The following is a 21,344-nucleotide window of genomic DNA, read 5'->3' as shown; positions in this document are numbered from 1 at the left end:
AATCCATTAGTGCAATGGATGGCTGGAAGCATTTGTCTTTGCCTTTGCAATACCACAGAAGCAATGCATGGTCAATGTACAGCAATGACACACCTGTGTGAACAGCCAGGAGACCCCCCCCCCCCCCATGTTATGTTACATAGTTACATAGTTAGTACGGTCGAAAAAAGACATATGTCCATCAAGTTCAACCAGGGAATTAAGGGGTAGGGGTGTGGCGCGATATTGGGGAAGGGATGAGATTTTATATTTCTTCATAAGCATTAATCTTATTTTGTCAATTAGGAACATTCAGCACCCACCCGCTATCAAGGCAGCTGCCTATCATGTCATGCCCTACCTGCACAGGTGTGCTGGCTACTCAAATGATCCAATTAAGGAGGCCATTTAGTCAGCAGCAGCAGAAGTCCTGTGCCTGGACGCTCCAACAGCGGCCAGACACAAGCAGAAGCAGAAGCAGCAGAAGCAGCAGCAGCACCACCTTTTGTTTTTTGGCTGCAGCAGCAGCAAGGCCCACAGGGCTGGCTAGCTGGCTAGCCAGCAAGCAGGTAGCAATGAAAGTAGGAATCTTTCTTTTTAACCCTGTAAGGGGGTGGTGCACTGTACCCGAAGATACTGCCATATCGGGTCAATGCATAGGGCGACGGAAGCAAGCTTCGAAATCGGCCCCCGTTCTCAAAAATCCATTTAATATATGGTCCCCAGATAGGGGACGTACCAGATATTAAACTGATAAGAACAGATACTACACTTGATCTTAGCCAAAAGGCCGAGAAGCGATAACCGTGAAAGGGGCGGGCCCAACAAGGTGCCCTTCATGGGCACTATCAGTTAGCTGGGTTACTATCACAGCTTGCTCTTTTTGAGTGCTGCTGTGTAAGAGGGGGCGTGAAAGAGGAGTTTCAAAAACTGTGATTATCTGTTGTGCGGAGTGAATCTGTGGAGTGGGTGCGACTGCCTATAGCCCACATTCTTATTTTGGGTAAGTTTTTCTCTTTTGCACATAGTGGGATAACTGTTAGAGTTTAAACACCCTTTTTCATTTTTTTTTTTTTTTTTTTTCTCTGTTCCACCTCTAGGGGGAGGAGGAGTAGATTGGGCACAGGTGTATAAATCTTAGCTTGGGACTCTTATTGAGAGCTTGCTCTTTTTGAGTGCTGCTGTGTAAGAGGGGGCGTGAAAGAGGAGTTTCAAAAACTGTGATTATCTGTTGTGCGGAGTGAATCTGTGGAGTGGGTGCGACTGCCTATAGCCCACATTCTTATTTTGGGTAAGTTTTTCTCTTTTGCACATAGTGGGATAACTGTTAGAGTTTAAACACCCTTTTTCATTTTTTTTTTTTTTTTTTTTTTTTTTTCTCTGTTCCACCTCTAGGGGGAGGAGGAGTAGATTGGGCACAGGTGTATAAATCTTAGCTTGGGACTCTTATTGAGAGCTTGCTCTTTTTGAGTGCTGCTGTGTAAGAGGGGGCGTGAAAGAGGAGTTTCAAAAACTGTGATTATCTGTTGTGCGGAGTGAATCTGTGGAGTGGGTGCGACTGCCTATAGCCCACATTCTTATTTTGGGTAAGTTTTTCTCTTTTGCACATAGTGGGATAACTGTTAGAGTTTAAACACCCTTTTTCATTTTTTTTTTTTTTTTTTTTTTTTTTTCTCTGTTCCACCTCTAGGGGGAGGAGGAGTAGATTGGGCACAGGTGTATAAATCTTAGCTTGGGACTCTTATTGAGAGCTTGCTCTTTTTGAGTGCTGCTGTGTAAGAGGGGGCGTGAAAGAGGAGTTTCAAAAACTGGAGTTTGAAAGCAGGAGGTTGAGATCGCTGTGAGTTTTAATTTTTGAACCCACAAGGGCTACAAAAAATTTTAAGTGTCATTTTGACTGTCTGTTTTTTCCTATACATTTGTGAAATCCCCATAATTAGATGGCCTCCATGTTGGAAAATGCAGTCCAATGTACATCCTGTTCAATGTATGCAATCCTTGAACAACAGTTTGAGGGTGCATATTGTTGTGCGAGATGTGTGCTAGTTGTCCGTTTGGAAGCCCAGATCCTGCATCTAGAGGGGCGACTGGCAACAATGAGAAGCATTAACAACATGGAGAGGAGTCTCCTGCTCACTGAGCAGGCACTCTCGGGAATAGAGGTGGGGGAGGACAGTGGGACGGAGTTGCAGGACAGTCAGGCAGTTAGCTGGGTTACAGTTAGAAAGAGGGGTAGGGGAAAAAGTGTCAGGGAGGCTAGTCCTGAACTGGCACACCCCAACAAGTTTGCCCGCTTGGCAGATGAGGGGGATGCCATTACAGAGCTAGCAGAACTGCAGCAGGATACCGCCTCTGACCGCCAGGGGGGTGTCTGCTCCAGTAAGGAGGGAGGGAGGAGTACAGGGCAGGCCAGACAGGTACTAGTGGTGGGGGACTCAATTATTAGGGGGACAGACAGGGCAATCTGTCACAAAGACCGGGATTGCCGAACAGTGTGCTGTCTGCCTGGCGCACGAGTTCGGCACATCGCAGATCGGGTTGACAGGTTGTTGGGCGGGGCTGGAGAGGACCCAGCAGTCATGGTACATATTGGCACCAATGACAAAGTAAGAGGTAGGTGGAGTGTCCTTAAAAATGATTTCAGGGACTTAGGCCGCAAGCTTAAGGCAAGGACCTCCAAGGTAGTCTTTTCTGAAATACTACCAGTACCACGAGCCGCACCAGAGAGGCAGCGGGAGATCAGGGAGGTAAACAAGTGGCTCAGAAGCTGGTGTAGGAAGGAAGGGTTTGGGTTCATGGAGAACTGGGCTGACTTCGCTGTCGGTTACCGGCTCTACCGTAGGGACGGGCTGCACCTCAATGGGGAGGGTGCAGCTTTGCTTGGGGAGAAGATGGCTAGAAGGGTGGAGGAGTGTTTAAACTAGGGACTTGGGGGGAGGGAACCTACAGCAAAGAGGGGGAAGATAGTGTAGATAGAGAGGTGGGAATTATAAATGTACCTGGGGGTGGAGCGGAGGGAGGGGTTAGAATAGTTAATAGGAATAGGCTTCATAGGAAAATAAAACTTACACCCTTGAATCCCATTAACCCCAATAACATAAAGGATGGAAATGTAAAGTGTATGTTCACAAATGCCAGAAGCCTAGCAAATAAAATGGGGGAGCTTGAGGCCTTGATACTGGAGGAACATATTGATATAGTTGGGGTCACTGAGACATGGCTGGACTCCTCGCATGACTGGGCTGTCAATCTCCAGGGGTTTACATTGTTTCGCAAGGATAGAATGAACAGAAAAGGTGGTGGAGTCTGTCTGTATGTAAGAAGTGGTATGAAAGTCAGTGTGAACGATGCCATAGTGTGTGATGATTCTGAGGAGGTGGAATCACTGTGGGTAGAATTACAAAAGGAGGGAAATACTGAAAAAATAATATTTGGGGTAATCTACAGACCCCCTAATATCACTGAAGAGATAGAAGTTCGGCTTCATAAACAAATAGAGAGGGCCGCCCGGGCAGGTACAGTGGTAATAATGGGAGATTTTAACTATCCAGATATAGATTGGGGCCGGGGGTTGGCTAAAACTACAAAGGGGCGACAATTCCTAAATTTATTGCAGGATAATTTTCTGGGCCAGTTTGTGGAGGACCCAACAAGAAGTGATGCCTTGTTGGATCTGATCATTTCCAACAACGCAGAGCTGGTTGGTAATGTAACTGTGCGGGAAAACCTTGGTAATAGCGACCACAATATAGTTACTTTTGACTTAAAATGTAGAAAACAAAGACAGGCGGGGAAGGCAAAAACATATAACTTTAAAAAGGCAAATTTCCCTGGGCTGAGGGCTGCACTACAGGACATAGACTGGGGGGAGGTGTTCTCAAATACTGATACAGAAGGTAAATGGGACATCTTTAAATTAACTCTAAATAACTATACAGCTAAATATATACCAAAGGGGAACAAATATAAACGATTAAAACTAAATCCTACATGGCTGACACATGATGTTAAAAGAGCAATAAACAGCAAAAAAATAGCCTTCAAAAAATACAAATCTGATGGGTCAGCGATAACATTTAAACAGTACAAGGAGCTTAATAAAATCTGTAAAAATGTAATAAAAACAGCAAAAATTCAAAATGAGAGACAGGTGGCCAAAGAAAGCAAAACTAATCCTAAATATTTTTTTAGATATATAAATGCAAAAAAACCAAGGACAGAGCATGTAGGACCCCTTAATAATGATAATGGGGAGGTTGTCACGGGCGATCAAGAGAAGGCGGAGCTACTGAATGGGTTCTTTAGTTCTGTATACACTATGGAAGAAGGAGCTGACATTGGCCAGGTCAGTGCTGGTAACACATCATGTAATGTACTGAACTGGCTTAATGTAGAGTTGGTACAAGGTAAGTTAAGTGATATAAATGTAAGCAAATCCCCAGGACCGGATGGACTACACCCAAGAGTTCTTAGAGAGGTAAGTTCAGTAATATCTGTACCCCTGTTCATGATATTTAGAGATTCTCTGGTGTCTGGTATTGTGCCAAGGGACTGGCGCAAGGCGAATGTGGTGCCAATCTTCAAAAAGGGCTCTAGGTCTTCCCCAGGAAACTATAGACCGGTAAGTCTAACGTGCATTGTGGGTAAATTGTTTGAAGGACTTATAAGGGATTACATACAGGAATACATAGGGGATAATTGTATTATAAGTGATAGCCAGCATGGGTTTACTAAGGATAGAAGTTGTCAAACCAATCTAATTTGCTTTTATGAAGAGGTGAGTAGAAGCCTTGACAGAGGAATGGCTGTGGATATAGTGTTTCTGGATTTTGCTAAAGCATTTGATACTGTCCCTCATAGACGTCTGACAGGTAAGTTAAGGTCTTTGGGTTTGGAAATTTTAGTTTGTAACTGGATTGAACACTGGCTCATGGATCGTACCCAGAGAGTGGTGGTCAATGATTCGTACTCTGATTGGTCCCCGGTTATTAGTGGTGTACCCCAAGGTTCAGTACTGGGACCGCTGTTGTTCAATTTATTTATTAATGATATAGAGGATGGTATTAACAGCTCTGTTTCTATCTTTGCAGATGACACCAAGCTTTGTAGCACGGTACAGTCTATAGAGGATGTGCATAAGTTACAAGATGACTTGGATAGACTAAGTGTCTGGGCATCCACTTGGCAAATGAGGTTCAATGTGGATAAATGTAAAGTTATGCATCTGGGTACTAATAACCTGCATGCATCGTATGTCTTAGGGGGGATTAAACTGGCAGAGTCACTGGTAGAGAAGGATCTGGGTGTACTTGTAGATCACAGACTACAGAATAGCATGCAATGTCAGGCTGCTGCTTCCAAAGCCGGCAGGATATTGTCATGTATCAAAAGAGGCATGGACTCAAGGGACAGGGACATAATACTCCCCCTTTATAAAGCATTGGTACGGCCTCACCTGGAATATGCTGTTCAGTTTTGGTCACCTGTCCATAAAAGGGACACTGCGGAGTTGGAAAGGGTGCAGAGACGCGCGACTAAACTAATATGGGGCATGGAACATCTTAGCTATGAGGAGCGATTAAAGGAGTTACAATTGTTTAGTCTTGAGAAGAGACGTTTAAGGGGGGATATGATAAACGTATATAAGTATATTAATGGCCCATACAAAAAATATGGAGAAAAACTGTTCCAGGTTAAACCCCCCCAAAGGACGAGGGGGCACTCCCTCCGTCTGGAGAAAAAAAAAAAGTTTAGTCTCAAGGGGCGACACGCCTTCTTTACCGTGAGGACTGTGAATTTATGGAACGGTCTACCTCAGGAACTGGTCACAGCAGGAACAACTAACAGCTTTAAAACAGGATTAGATACATTCCTGGAACAAAATAAGATTAATGCTTATGAAGAAATATAAAATCTCATCCCTTCCCCAATATCGCGCCACACCCCTACCCCTTAATTCCCTGGTTGAACTTGATGGACATATGTCTTTTTTCGACCGTACTAACTATGTAACTATGTAACTATGTAACTGCTTGCTGTCAGGGAGGCTGCCAGACAATTTTCCATGCACACTCTGGGCTGGGGGGCAGTCAACCACCAGTACACACAGCAGAACCTAAACCCATACCATTATTGCTAAGCAGCAAGACAGGGGCCCATTGCACTCCCACGGGGCCTTTTTAAATGCAATCCATAACCCGGATTTGCCAGGAACCCTTCTTACTCCTCCTACTTGCATGTGACACTGGGCTTAGGATCTGCATAGGAAACACACACACAAGCACACACCTACCTTTGTTGCCTGCAGATGCCTCCTTGGCTGTCCCCAAACGGTATCAAACCAACACCCACGGGAAGCTGTAAGCATAGAGGACATGCCTGCACCCCATTGGACTTACCTGTGTGGGTTAAATCCGGGTTATTTGACAACCTATGGCGGTGATGGTTCTGCTCAGGCAGAGCAGTGCTGATGCTCCTCATAAAGCTGTCGCTGCTGTGAAGGTTCTAGGTGACATCACAAATCCCTATGGTTACATACACAACAAAGCTGGGTTGTTGTTGTTTACACTCTGCAAGGCCTGTGGAAGTGAGTGACATCATAGCACTGTAGTTCTGAGGGTTCTAGATGGATGCAACAATCTCCTGTTGCTTCTATGAAGGCCATAATAGACGACATCACCAAACAGCTCCATAGTCACATACACAGCAAAGGAGAGATGTTGTTTACACCTAGTGATGTCAGTGGTATTGAGTGACATCACAGCACAGTGCTAAGGCTCCTGGGCCTGGACACAGCAGCGGCTGCAATATCTCAACGGAGAATACGTTTATATATATGTGTGTGTGTGCGCGTATATATATATATATATATATATATATATATATATATATATATATATATTTCTCCGCCAAAATCACTTTTAAACCCATTTCCACCTTTTTTTCCCTTCTCTTCCTCTTACTTTTTTTTCACGTTTTTTTACGTTTTTCTCCTTTTCGCCTCTTTTCTGGGCGTATTATTCTTCTTTTTCTTCTTTTTTTTCGTCTAATGCATACCCCATCAGTGCAGCAATGCTTATTCAATACCGCCAGCAGATGGAGGGAGACACTGGGGGATAATTTTCTAAGGATTTATACTGATTTTTCCTGTCTGAATTTGTCGCACAGAAAGTTGCAGGCCAAATATGTGTGACATTTCTGCGACTTTAGCTTCTAGAGCATTTTTACAACATTATACATAGGTGCTGAATACATAAAAAGCGACTGTTCAGCGACAGACAAGTCGCATCGGCTGAAAGTAGGCCAGAATGTCAGTCCATGTTGGAGCAGGTTTAGATACAGTCTAAAGTATAGATCTCAAAGTCTGTGCACAGAATTTAGCAAGGGCCTCGCACCTTCTGATGCATCAGGTAGGTGCACAATAGCATAGCCTAACCCTCTGTACTTTGGTCTATATTGATGCGGGACATAGACAGCCAGCTGATGACCAATCCATTAGTGCAATGGATGGCTGGAAGCATTTGTCTTTGCCTTTGCAATACCACAGAAGCAATGCATGGTCAATGTACAGCAATGACACACCTGTGTGAACAGCCAGGAGACCCCCCCCCCCCCCCCCCATGTTATGTTACATAGTTACATAGTTAGTACGGTCGAAAAAAGACATATGTCCATCAAGTTCAACCAGGGAATTAAGGGGTAGGGGTGTGGCGCGATATTGGGGAAGGGATGAGATTTTATATTTCTTCATAAGCATTAATCTTATTTTGTCAATTAGGAACATTCAGCACCCACCCGCTATCAAGGCAGCTGCCTATCATGTCATGCCCTACCTGCACAGGTGTGCTGGCTACTCAAATGATCCAATTAAGGAGGCCATTTAGTCAGCAGCAGCAGAAGTCCTGTGCCTGGACGCTCCAACAGCGGCCAGACACAAGCAGAAGCAGAAGCAGCAGAAGCAGCAGCAGCACCACCTTTTGTTTTTTGGCTGCAGCAGCAGCAAGGCCCACAGGGCTGGCTAGCTGGCTAGCCAGCAAGCAGGTAGCAATGAAAGTAGGAATCTTTCTTTTTAACCCTGTAAGGGGGTGGTGCACTGTACCCGAAGATACTGCCATATCGGGTCAATGCATAGGGCGACGGAAGCAAGCTTCGAAATCGGCCCCCGTTCTCAAAAATCCATTTAATATATGGTCCCCAGATAGGGGACGTATCAGATATTAAACTGATAAGAACAGATACTACACTTGATCTTAGCCAAAAGGCCGAGAAGCGATAACCGTGAAAGGGGGCGGGCCCAACAAGGTGCCCTTCATGGGCACTATCACTGCTTGCTGTCAGGGAGGCTGCCAGACAATTTTCCATGCACACTCTGGGCTGGGGGGCAGTCAACCACCAGTACACACAGCAGAACCTAAACCCATACCATTATTGCTAAGCAGCAAGACAGGGGCCCATTGCACTCCCACGGGGCCTTTTTAAATGCAATCCATAACCCGGATTTGCCAGGAACCCTTCTTACTCCTCCTACTTGCATGTGACACTGGGCTTAGGATCTGCATAGGAAACACACACACAAGCACACACCTACCTTTGTTGCCTGCAGATGCCTCCTTGGCTGTCCCCAAACGGTATCAAACCAACACCCACGGGAAGCTGTAAGCATAGAGGACATGCCTGCACCCCATTGGACTTACCTGTGTGGGTTAAATCCGGGTTATTTGACAACCTATGGCGGTGATGGTTCTGCTCAGGCAGAGCAGTGCTGATGCTCCTCATAAAGCTGTCGCTGCTGTGAAGGTTCTAGGTGACATCACAAATCCCTATGGTTACATACACAACAAAGCTGGGTTGTTGTTGTTTACACTCTGCAAGGCCTGTGGAAGTGAGTGACATCATAGCACTGTAGTTCTGAGGGTTCTAGATGGATGCAACAATCTCCTGTTGCTTCTATGAAGGCCATAATAGACGACATCACCAAACAGCTCCATAGTCACATACACAGCAAAGGAGAGATGTTGTTTACACCTAGTGATGTCAGTGGTATTGAGTGACATCACAGCACAGTGCTAAGGCTCCTGGGCCTGGACACAGCAGCGGCTGCAATATCTCAACGGAGAATACGTTTATATATATGTGTGTGTGTGCGCGTATATATATATATATATATATATATATATATATATATATATATTCTCCGCCGAAATCACTTTTAAACCCATTTCCACCTTTTTTTCCCTTCTCTTCCTCTTACTTTTTTTTCACGTTTTTTTACGTTTTTCTCCTTTTCGCCTCTTTTCTGGGCGTATTATTCTTCTTTTTCTTCTTTTTTTTCGTCTAATGCATACCCCATCAGTGCAGCAATGCTTATTCAATACCGCCAGCAGATGGAGACACTGGGGGATAATTTTCTAAGGATTTATACTGATTTTTCCTGTCTGAATTTGTCGCACAGAAAGTTGCAGGCCAAATATGTGTGACATTTCTGCGACTTTAGCTTCTAGAGCATTTTTACAACATTATACATAGGTGCTGAATACATAAAAAGCGACTGTTCAGCGACAGACAAGTCGCATCGGCTGAAAGTAGGCCAGAATGTCAGTCCATGTTGGAGCAGGTTTAGATACAGTCTAAAGTATAGATCTCAAAGTCTGTGCACAGAATTTAGCAAGGGCCTCGCACCTTCTGATGCATCAGGTAGGTGCACAATAGCATAGCCTAACCCTCTGTACTTTGGTCTATATTGATGCGGGACATAGACAGCCAGCTGATGACCAATCCATTAGTGCAATGGATGGCTGGAAGCATTTGTCTTTGCCTTTGCAATACCACAGAAGCAATGCATGGTCAATGTACAGCAATGACACACCTGTGTGAACAGCCAGGAGACCCCCCCCCCCATGTTATGTTACATAGTTACATAGTTAGTACGGTCGAAAAAAGACATATGTCCATCAAGTTCAACCAGGGAATTAAGGGGTAGGGGTGTGGCGCGATATTGGGGAAGGGATGAGATTTTATATTTCTTCATAAGCATTAATCTTATTTTGTCAATTAGGAACATTCAGCACCCACCCGCTATCAAGGCAGCTGCCTATCATGTCATGCCCTACCTGCACAGGTGTGCTGGCTACTCAAATGATCCAATTAAGGAGGCCATTTAGTCAGCAGCAGCAGAAGTCCTGTGCCTGGACGCTCCAACAGCGGCCAGACACAAGCAGAAGCAGAAGCAGCAGAAGCAGCAGCAGCACCACCTTTTGTTTTTTGGCTGCAGCAGCAGCAAGGCCCACAGGGCTGGCTAGCTGGCTAGCCAGCAAGCAGGTAGCAATGAAAGTAGGAATCTTTCTTTTTAACCCTGTAAGGGGGTGGTGCACTGTACCCGAAGATACTGCCATATCGGGTCAATGCATAGGGCGACGGAAGCAAGCTTCGAAATCGGCCCCCGTTCTCAAAAATCCATTTAATATATGGTCCCCAGATAGGGGACGTATCAGATATTAAACTGATAAGAACAGATACTACACTTGATCTTAGCCAAAAGGCCGAGAAGCGATAACCGTGAAAGGGGCGGGCCCAACAAGGTGCCCTTCATGGGCACTATCACTGCTTGCTGTCAGGGAGGCTGCCAGACAATTTTCCATGCACACTCTGGGCTGGGGGGCAGTCAACCACCAGTACACACAGCAGAACCTAAACCCATACCATTATTGCTAAGCAGCAAGACAGGGGCCCATTGCACTCCCACGGGGCCTTTTTAAATGCAATCCATAACCCGGATTTGCCAGGAACCCTTCTTACTCCTCCTACTTGCATGTGACACTGGGCTTAGGATCTGCATAGGAAACACACACACAAGCACACACCTACCTTTGTTGCCTGCAGATGCCTCCTTGGCTGTCCCCAAACGGTATCAAACCAACACCCACGGGAAGCTGTAAGCATAGAGGACATGCCTGCACCCCATTGGACTTACCTGTGTGGGTTAAATCCGGGTTATTTGACAACCTATGGCGGTGATGGTTCTGCTCAGGCAGAGCAGTGCTGATGCTCCTCATAAAGCTGTCGCTGCTGTGAAGGTTCTAGGTGACATCACAAATCCCTATGGTTACATACACAACAAAGCTGGGTTGTTGTTGTTTACACTCTGCAAGGCCTGTGGAAGTGAGTGACATCATAGCACTGTAGTTCTGAGGGTTCTAGATGGATGCAACAATCTCCTGTTGCTTCTATGAAGGCCATAATAGACGACATCACCAAACAGCTCCATAGTCACATACACAGCAAAGGAGAGATGTTGTTTACACCTAGTGATGTCAGTGGTATTGAGTGACATCACAGCACAGTGCTAAGGCTCCTGGGCCTGGACACAGCAGCGGCTGCAATATCTCAACGGAGAATACGTTTATATATATGTGTGTGTGTGCGCGTATATATATATATATATATATATATATATATATATATATATATATATATATATATATTTCTCCGCCGAAATCACTTTTAAACCCATTTCCACCTTTTTTTCCCTTCTCTTCCTCTTACTTTTTTTTCACGTTTTTTTACGTTTTTCTCCTTTTCGCCTCTTTTCTGGGCGTATTATTCTTCTTTTTCTTCTTTTTTTTCGTCTAATGCATACCCCATCAGTGCAGCAATGCTTATTCAATACCGCCAGCAGATGGAGACACTGGGGGATAATTTTCTAAGGATTTATACTGATTTTTCCTGTCTGAATTTGTCACACAGAAAGTTGCAGGCCAAATATGTGTGACATTTCTGCGACTTTAGCTTCTAGAGCATTTTTACAACATTATACATAGGTGCTGAATACATAAAAAGCGACTGTTCAGCGACAGACAAGTCGCATCGGCTGAAAGTAGGCCAGAATGTCAGTCCATGTTGGAGCAGGTTTAGATACAGTCTAAAGTATAGATCTCAAAGTCTGTGCACAGAATTTAGCAAGGGCCTCGCACCTTCTGATGCATCAGGTAGGTGCACAATAGCATAGCCTAACCCTCTGTACTTTGGTCTATATTGATGCGGGACATAGACAGCCAGCTGATGACCAATCCATTAGTGCAATGGATGGCTGGAAGCATTTGTCTTTGCCTTTGCAATACCACAGAAGCAATGCATGGTCAATGTACAGCAATGACACACCTGTGTGAACAGCCAGGAGACCCCCCCCCCCCCCATGTTATGTTACATAGTTACATAGTTAGTACGGTCGAAAAAAGACATATGTCCATCAAGTTCAACCAGGGAATTAAGGGGTAGGGGTGTGGCGCGATATTGGGGAAGGGATGAGATTTTATATTTCTTCATAAGCATTAATCTTATTTTGTCAATTAGGAACATTCAGCACCCACCCGCTATCAAGGCAGCTGCCTATCATGTCATGCCCTACCTGCACAGGTGTGCTGGCTACTCAAATGATCCAATTAAGGAGGCCATTTAGTCAGCAGCAGCAGAAGTCCTGTGCCTGGACGCTCCAACAGCGGCCAGACACAAGCAGAAGCAGAAGCAGCAGAAGCAGCAGCAGCACCACCTTTTGTTTTTTGGCTGCAGCAGCAGCAAGGCCCACAGGGCTGGCTAGCTGGCTAGCCAGCAAGCAGGTAGCAATGAAAGTAGGAATCTTTCTTTTTAACCCTGTAAGGGGGTGGTGCACTGTACCCGAAGATACTGCCATATCGGGTCAATGCATAGGGCGACGGAAGCAAGCTTCGAAATCGGCCCCCGTTCTCAAAAATCCATTTAATATATGGTCCCCAGATAGGGGACGTATCAGATATTAAACTGATAAGAACAGATACTACACTTGATCTTAGCCAAAAGGCCAAGAAGCGATAACCGTGAAAGGGGCGGGCCCAACAAGGTGCCCTTCATGGGCACTATCACTGCTTGCTGTCAGGGAGGCTGCCAGACAATTTTCCATGCACACTCTGGGCTGGGGGGCAGTCAACCACCAGTACACACAGCAGAACCTAAACCCATACCATTATTGCTAAGCAGCAAGACAGGGGCCCATTGCACTCCCACGGGGCCTTTTTAAATGCAATCCATAACCCGGATTTGCCAGGAACCCTTCTTACTCCTCCTACTTGCATGTGACACTGGGCTTAGGATCTGCATAGGAAACACACACACAAGCACACACCTACCTTTGTTGCCTGCAGATGCCTCCTTGGCTGTCCCCAAACGGTATCAAACCAACACCCACGGGAAGCTGTAAGCATAGAGGACATGCCTGCACCCCATTGGACTTACCTGTGTGGGTTAAATCCGGGTTATTTGACAACCTATGGCGGTGATGGTTCTGCTCAGGCAGAGCAGTGCTGATGCTCCTCATAAAGCTGTCGCTGCTGTGAAGGTTCTAGGTGACATCACAAATCCCTATGGTTACATACACAACAAAGCTGGGTTGTTGTTGTTTACACTCTGCAAGGCCTGTGGAAGTGAGTGACATCATAGCACTGTAGTTCTGAGGGTTCTAGATGGATGCAACAATCTCCTGTTGCTTCTATGAAGGCCGTAATAGACGACATCACCAAACAGCTCCATAGTCACATACACAGCAAAGGAGAGATGTTGTTTACACCTAGTGATGTCAGTGGTATTGAGTGACATCACAGCACAGTGCTAAGGCTCCTGGGCCTGGACACAGCAGCGGCTGCAATATCTCAACGGAGAATACGTTTATATATATGTGTGTGTGTGCGCGTATATATATATATATATATATATATATATATATATATATATATATATTTCTCCGCCGAAATCACTTTTAAACCCATTTCCACCTTTTTTTCCCTTCTCTTCCTCTTACTTTTTTTTCACGTTTTTTTACGTTTTTCTCCTTTTCGCCTCTTTTCTGGGCGTATTATTCTTCTTTTTCTTCTTTTTTTTCGTCTAATGCATACCCCATCAGTGCAGCAATGCTTATTCAATACCGCCAGCAGATGGAGACACTGGGGGATAATTTTCTAAGGATTTATACTGATTTTTCCTGTCTGAATTTGTCGCACAGAAAGTTGCAGGCCAAATATGTGTGACATTTCTGCGACTTTAGCTTCTAGAGCATTTTTACAACATTATACATAGGTGCTGAATACATAAAAAGCGACTGTTCAGCGACAGACAAGTCGCATCGGCTGAAAGTAGGCCAGAATGTCAGTCCATGTTGGAGCAGGTTTAGATACAGTCTAAAGTATAGATCTCAAAGTCTGTGCACAGAATTTAGCAAGGGCCTCGCACCTTCTGATGCATCAGGTAGGTGCACAATAGCATAGCCTAACCCTCTGTACTTTGGTCTATATTGATGCGGGACATAGACAGCCAGCTGATGACCAATCCATTAGTGCAATGGATGGCTGGAAGCATTTGTCTTTGCCTTTGCAATACCACAGAAGCAATGCATGGTCAATGTACAGCAATGACACACCTGTGTGAACAGCCAGGAGACCCCCCCCCCCCCCATGTTATGTTACATAGTTACATAGTTAGTACGGTCGAAAAAAGACATATGTCCATCAAGTTCAACCAGGGAATTAAGGGGTAGGGGTGTGGCGCGATATTGGGGAAGGGATGAGATTTTATATTTCTTCATAAGCATTAATCTTATTTTGTCAATTAGGAACATTCAGCACCCACCCGCTATCAAGGCAGCTGCCTATCATGTCATGCCCTACCTGCACAGGTGTGCTGGCTACTCAAATGATCCAATTAAGGAGGCCATTTAGTCAGCAGCAGCAGAAGTCCTGTGCCTGGACGCTCCAACAGCGGCCAGACACAAGCAGAAGCAGAAGCAGCAGAAGCAGCAGCAGCACCACCTTTTGTTTTTTGGCTGCAGCAGCAGCAAGGCCCACAGGGCTGGCTAGCTGGCTAGCCAGCAAGCAGGTAGCAATGAAAGTAGGAATCTTTCTTTTTAACCCTGTAAGGGGGTGGTGCACTGTACCCGAAGATACTGCCATATCGGGTCAATGCATAGGGCGACGGAAGCAAGCTTCGAAATCGGCCCCCGTTCTCAAAAATCCATTTAATATATGGTCCCCAGATAGGGGACGTATCAGATATTAAACTGATAAGAACAGATACTACACTTGATCTTAGCCAAAAGGCCGAGAAGCGATAACCGTGAAAGGGGCGGGCCCAACAAGGTGCCCTTCATGGGCACTATCACTGCTTGCTGTCAGGGAGGCTGCCAGACAATTTTCCATGCACACTCTGGGCTGGGGGGCAGTCAACCACCAGTACACACAGCAGAACCTAAACCCATACCATTATTGCTAAGCAGCAAGACAGGGGCCCATTGCACTCCCACGGGGCCTTTTTAAATGCAATCCATAACCCGGATTTGCCAGGAACCCTTCTTACTCCTCCTACTTGCATGTGACACTGGGCTTAGGATCTGCATAGGAAACACACACACAAGCACACACCTACCTTTGTTGCCTGCAGATGCCTCCTTGGCTGTCCCCAAACGGTATCAAACCAACACCCACGGGAAGCTGTAAGCATAGAGGACATGCCTGCACCCCATTGGACTTACCTGTGTGGGTTAAATCCGGGTTATTTGACAACCTATGGCGGTGATGGTTCTGCTCAGGCAGAGCAGTGCTGATGCTCCTCATAAAGCTGTCGCTGCTGTGAAGGTTCTAGGTGACATCACAAATCCCTATGGTTACATACACAACAAAGCTGGGTTGTTGTTGTTTACACTCTGCAAGGCCTGTGGAAGTGAGTGACATCATAGCACTGTAGTTCTGAGGGTTCTAGATGGATGCAACAATCTCCTGTTGCTTCTATGAAGGCCATAATAGACGACATCACCAAACAGCTCCATAGTCACATACACAGCAAAGGAGAGATGTTGTTTACACGTAGTGATGTCAGTGGTATTGAGTGACATCACAGCACAGTGCTAAGGCTCCTGGGCCTGGACACAGCAGCGGCTGCAATATCTCAACGGAGAATACGTTTATATATATGTGTGTGTGTGCGCGTATATATATATATATATATATATATATATATATATATATATATATATATTCTCCGCCGAAATCACTTTTAAACCCATTTCCACCTTTTTTTCCCTTCTCTTCCTCTTACTTTTTTTTCACGTTTTTTTACGTTTTTCTCCTTTTCGCCTCTTTTCTGGGCGTATTTTTCTTCTTTTTCTTCTTTTTTTTCGTCTAATGCATACCCCATCAGTGCAGCAATGCTTATTCAATACCGCCAGCAGATGGAGACACTGGGGGATAATTTTCTAAGGATTTATACTGATTTTTCCTGTCTGAATTTGTCGCACAGAAAGTTGCAGGCCAAATATGTGTGACATTTCTGCGACTTTAGCTTCTAGAGCATTTTTACAACATTATACATAGGTGCTGAATACATAAAAAGCGACTGTTCAGCGACAGACAAGTCGCATCGGCTGAAAGTAGGCCAGAATGTCAGTCCATGTTGGAGCAGGTTTAGATACAGTCTAAAGTATAGATCTCAAAGTCTGTGCACAGAATTTAGCAAGGGCCTCGCACCTTCTGATGCATCAGGTAGGTGCACAATAGCATAGCCTAACCCTCTGTACTTTGGTCTATATTGATGCGGGACATAGACAGCCAGCTGATGACCAATCCATTAGTGCAATGGATGGCTGGAAGCATTTGTCTTTGCCTTTGCAATACCACAGAAGCAATGCATGGTCAATGTACAGCAATGACACACCTGTGTGAACAGCCAGGAGACCCCCCCCCCCCCATGTTATGTTACATAGTTACATAGTTAGTACGGTCGAAAAAAGACATATGTCCATCAAGTTCAACCAGGGAATTAAGGGGTAGGGGTGTGGCGCGATATTGGGGAAGGGATGAGATTTTATATTTCTTCATAAGCATTAATCTTATTTTGTCAATTAGGAACATTCAGCACCCACCCGCTATCAAGGCAGCTGCCTATCATGTCATGCCCTACCTGCACAGGTGTGCTGGCTACTCAAATGATCCAATTAAGGAGGCCATTTAGTCAGCAGCAGCAGAAGTCCTGTGCCTGGACGCTCCAACAGCGGCCAGACACAAGCAGAAGCAGAAGCAGTAGAAGCAGCAGCAGCACCACCTTTTGTTTTTTGGCTGCAGCAGCAGCAAGGCCCACAGGGCTGGCTAGCTGGCTAGCCAGCAAGCAGGTAGCAATGAAAGTAGGAATCTTTCTTTTTAACCCTGTAAGGGGGTGGTGCACTGTACCCGAAGATACTGCCATATCGGGTCAATGCATAGGGCGACGGAAGCAAGCTTCGAAATCGGCCCCCGTTCTCAAAAATCCATTTAATATATGGTCCCCAGATAGGGGACGTATCAGATATTAAACTGATAAGAACAGATACTACACTTGATCTTAGCCAAAAGGCCGAGAAGCGATAACCGTGAAAGGGGCGGGCCCAACAAGGTGCCCTTCATGGGCACTATCACTGCTTGCTGTCAGGGAGGCTGCCAGACAATTTTCCATGCACACTCTGGGCTGGGGGGCAGTCAACCACCAGTACACACAGCAGAACCTAAACCCATACCATTATTGCTAAGCAGCAAGACAGGGGCCCATTGCACTCCCACGGGGCCTTTTTAAATGCAATCCATAACCCGGATTTGCCAGGAACCCTTCTTACTCCTCCTACTTGCATGTGACACTGGGCTTAGGATCTGCATAGGAAACACACACACAAGCACACACCTACCTTTGTTGCCTGCAGATGCCTCCTTGGCTGTCCCCAAACGGTATCAAACCAACACCCACGGGAAGCTGTAAGCATAGAGGACATGCCTGCACCCCATTGGACTTACCTGTGTGGGTTAAATCCGGGTTATTTGACAACCTATGGCGGTGATGGTTCTGCTCAGTCAGAGCAGTGCTGATGCTCCTCATAAAGCTGTCGCTGCTGTGAAGGTTCTAGGTGACATCACAAATCCCTATGGTTACATACACAACAAAGCTGGGTTGTTGTTGTTTACACTCTGCAAGGCCTGTGGAAGTGAGTGACATCATAGCACTGTAGTTCTGAGGGTTCTAGATGGATGCAACAATCTCCTGTTGCTTCTATAAAGGCCATAATAGACGACATCACCAAACAGCTCCATAGTCACATACACAGCAAAGGAGAGATGTTGTTTACACCTAGTGATGTCAGTGGTATTGAGTGACATCACAGCACAGTGCTAAGGCTCCTGGGCCTGGACACAGCAGCGGCTGCAATATCTCAACGGAGAATACGTTTATATATATGTGTGTGTGTGCGCGTATATATATATATATATATATATATATATATATATATATATATATTTCTCCGCCGAAATCACTTTTAAACCCATTTCCACCTTTTTTTCCCTTCTCTTCCTCTTACTTTTTTTTCACGTTTTTTTACGTTTTTCTCCTTTTCGCCTCTTTTCTGGGCGTATTATTCTTCTTTTTCTTCTTTTTTTTCGTCTAATGCATACCCCATCAGTGCAGCAATGCTTATTCAATACCGCCAGCAGATGGAGACACTGGGGGATAATTTTCTAAGGATTTATACTGATTTTTCCTGTCTGAATTTGTCGCACAGAAAGTTGCAGGCCAAATATGTGTGACATTTCTGCGACTTTAGCTTCTAGAGCATTTTTACAACATTATACATAGGTGCTGAATACATAAAAAGCGACTGTTCAGCGACAGACAAGTCGCATCGGCTGAAAGTAGGCCAGAATGTCAGTCCATGTTGGAGCAGGTTTAGATACAGTCTAAAGTATAGATCTCAAAGTCTGTGCACAGAATTTAGCAAGGGCCTCGCACCTTCTGATGCATCAGGTAGGTGCACAATAGCATAGCCTAACCCTCTGTACTTTGGTCTATATTGATGCGGGACATAGACAGCCAGCTGATGACCAATCCATTAGTGCAATGGATGGCTGGAAGCATTTGTCTTTGCCTTTGCAATACCACAGAAGCAATGCATGGTCAATGTACAGCAATGACACACCTGTGTGAACAGCCAGGAGACCCCCCCCCCCCCATGTTATGTTACATAGTTACATAGTTAGTACGGTCGAAAAAAGACATATGTCCATCAAGTTCAACCAGGGAATTAAGGGGTAGGGGTGTGGCGCGATATTGGGGAAGGGATGAGATTTTATATTTCTTCATAAGCATTAATCTTATTTTGTCAATTAGGAACATTCAGCACCCACCCGCTATCAAGGCAGCTGCCTATCATGTCATGCCCTACCTGCACAGGTGTGCTGGCTACTCAAATGATCCAATTAAGGAGGCCATTTAGTCAGCAGCAGCAGAAGTCCTGTGCCTGGACGCTCCAACAGCGGCCAGACACAAGCAGAAGCAGAAGCAGTAGAAGCAGCAGCAGCACCACCTTTTGTTTTTTGGCTGCAGCAGCAGCAAGGCCCACAGGGCTGGCTAGCTGGCTAGCCAGCAAGCAGGTAGCAATGAAAGTAGGAATCTTTCTTTTTAACCCTGTAAGGGGGTGGTGCACTGTACCCGAAGATACTGCCATATCGGGTCAATGCATAGGGCGACGGAAGCAAGCTTCGAAATCGGCCCCCGTTCTCAAAAATCCATTTAATATATGGTCCCCAGATAGGGGACGTATCAGATATTAAACTGATAAGAACAGATACTACACTTGATCTTAGCCAAAAGGCCGAGAAGCGATAACCGTGAAAGGGGCGGGCCCAACAAGGTGCCCTTCATGGGCACTATCACTGCTTGCTGTCAGGGAGGCTGCCAGACAATTTTCCATGCACACTCTGGGCTGGGGGGCAGTCAACCACCAGTACACACAGCAGAACCTAAACCCATACCATTATTGCTAAGCAGCAAGACAGGGGCCCATTGCACTCCCACGGGGCCTTTTTAAATGCAATCCATAACCCGGATTTGCCAGGAACCCTTCTTACTCCTCCTACTTGCATGTGACACTGGGCTTAGGATCTGCATAGGAAACACACACACAAGCACACACCTACCTTTGTTGCCTGCAGATGCCTCCTTGGCTGTCCCCAAACGGTATCAAACCAACACCCACGGGAAGCTGTAAGCATAGAGGACATGCCTGCACCCCATTGGACTTACCTGTGTGGGTTAAATCCGGGTTATTTGACAACCTATGGCGGTGATGGTTCTGCTCAGTCAGAGCAGTGCTGATGCTCCTCATAAAGCTGTCGCTGCTGTGAAGGTTCTAGGTGACATCACAAATCCCTATGGTTACATACACAACAAAGCTGGGTTGTTGTTGTTTACACTCTGCAAGGCCTGTGGAAGTGAGTGACATCATAGCACTGTAGTTCTGAGGGTTCTAGATGGATGCAACAATCTCCTGTTGCTTCTATAAAGGCCATAATAGACGACATCACCAAACAGCTCCATAGTCACATACACAGCAAAGGAGAGATGTTGTTTACACCTAGTGATGTCAGTGGTATTGAGTGACATCACAGCACAGTGCTAAGGCTCCTGGGCCTGGACACAGCAGCGGCTGCAATATCTCAACGGAGAATACGTTTATATATATGTGTGTGTGTGCGCGTATATATATATATATATATATATATATATATATATATATATATATTTCTCCGCCGAAATCACTTTTAAACCCATTTCCACCTTTTTTTCCCTTCTCTTCCTCTTACTTTTTTTTCACGTTTTTTTACGTTTTTCTCCTTTTCGCCTCTTTTCTGGGCGTATTATTCTTCTTTTTCTTCTTTTTTTTCGTCTAATGCATACCCCATCAGTGCAGCAATGCTTATTCAATACCGCCAGCAGATGGAGACACTGGGGGATAATTTTCTAAGGATTTATACTGATTTTTCCTGTCTGAATTTGTCGCACAGAAAGTTGCAGGCCAAATATGTGTGACATTTCTGCGACTTTAGCTTCTAGAGCATTTTTACAACATTATACATAGGTGCTGAATACATAAAAAGCGACTGTTCAGCGACAGACAAGTCGCATCGGCTGAAAGTAGGCCAGAATGTCAGTCCATGTTGGAGCAGGTTTAGATACAGTCTAAAGTATAGATCTCAAAGTCTGTGCACAGAATTTAGCAAGGGCCTCGCACCTTCTGATGCATCAGGTAGGTGCACAATAGCATAGCCTAACCCTCTGTACTTTGGTCTATATTGATGCGGGACATAGACAGCCAGCTGATGACCAATCCATTAGTGCAATGGATGGCTGGAAGCATTTGTCTTTGCCTTTGCAATACCACAGAAGCAATGCATGGTCAATGTACAGCAATGACACACCTGTGTGAACAGCCAGGAGACCCCCCCCCCCCCATGTTATGTTACATAGTTACATAGTTAGTACGGTCGAAAAAAGAC

The 21,344-nt window shown here is 45.4% G+C and overlaps 7 non-coding genes across 7 annotated transcripts; all 7 read right to left on the bottom strand.

Annotated features, from left to right (window-relative positions):
* Positions 1-590: 590 nt before the first annotated feature.
* Positions 591-781, bottom strand: LOC130332731 (U2 spliceosomal RNA). Its single transcript, XR_008875318.1, has one exon. It is a non-coding gene; the product is annotated as a U2 spliceosomal RNA (small nuclear RNA).
* A 7,280-nt stretch (positions 782-8,061) lies between these two features.
* Positions 8,062-8,252, bottom strand: LOC130332666 (U2 spliceosomal RNA). Its single transcript, XR_008875258.1, has one exon. It is a non-coding gene; the product is annotated as a U2 spliceosomal RNA (small nuclear RNA).
* Positions 8,253-10,338: 2,086 nt separating this feature from the next.
* On the bottom strand, positions 10,339-10,529 carry LOC130332665 (U2 spliceosomal RNA). Its single transcript, XR_008875257.1, has one exon. It is a non-coding gene; the product is annotated as a U2 spliceosomal RNA (small nuclear RNA).
* Positions 10,530-12,632: 2,103 nt separating this feature from the next.
* LOC130332724 (U2 spliceosomal RNA) lies at positions 12,633-12,823 on the bottom strand. The gene has a single exon (XR_008875312.1). It is a non-coding gene; the product is annotated as a U2 spliceosomal RNA (small nuclear RNA).
* A 2,093-nt stretch (positions 12,824-14,916) lies between these two features.
* LOC130332664 (U2 spliceosomal RNA) lies at positions 14,917-15,107 on the bottom strand. Its single transcript, XR_008875256.1, has one exon. It is a non-coding gene; the product is annotated as a U2 spliceosomal RNA (small nuclear RNA).
* Positions 15,108-17,200: 2,093 nt separating this feature from the next.
* On the bottom strand, positions 17,201-17,391 carry LOC130332791 (U2 spliceosomal RNA). Its single transcript, XR_008875368.1, has one exon. It is a non-coding gene; the product is annotated as a U2 spliceosomal RNA (small nuclear RNA).
* Positions 17,392-19,481: 2,090 nt separating this feature from the next.
* Positions 19,482-19,672, bottom strand: LOC130332790 (U2 spliceosomal RNA). The gene has a single exon (XR_008875367.1). It is a non-coding gene; the product is annotated as a U2 spliceosomal RNA (small nuclear RNA).
* Positions 19,673-21,344: the final 1,672 nt, after the last annotated feature.

This window comes from Hyla sarda, unplaced genomic scaffold (genome assembly GCF_029499605.1).
Source record: "Hyla sarda isolate aHylSar1 unplaced genomic scaffold, aHylSar1.hap1 scaffold_387, whole genome shotgun sequence".
NCBI lineage: Eukaryota > Metazoa > Chordata > Amphibia > Anura > Hylidae > Hyla > Hyla sarda.
Note: the sequence above shows the minus strand (reverse complement) of the source record. Positions and strands in the feature narration are given on the sequence as shown.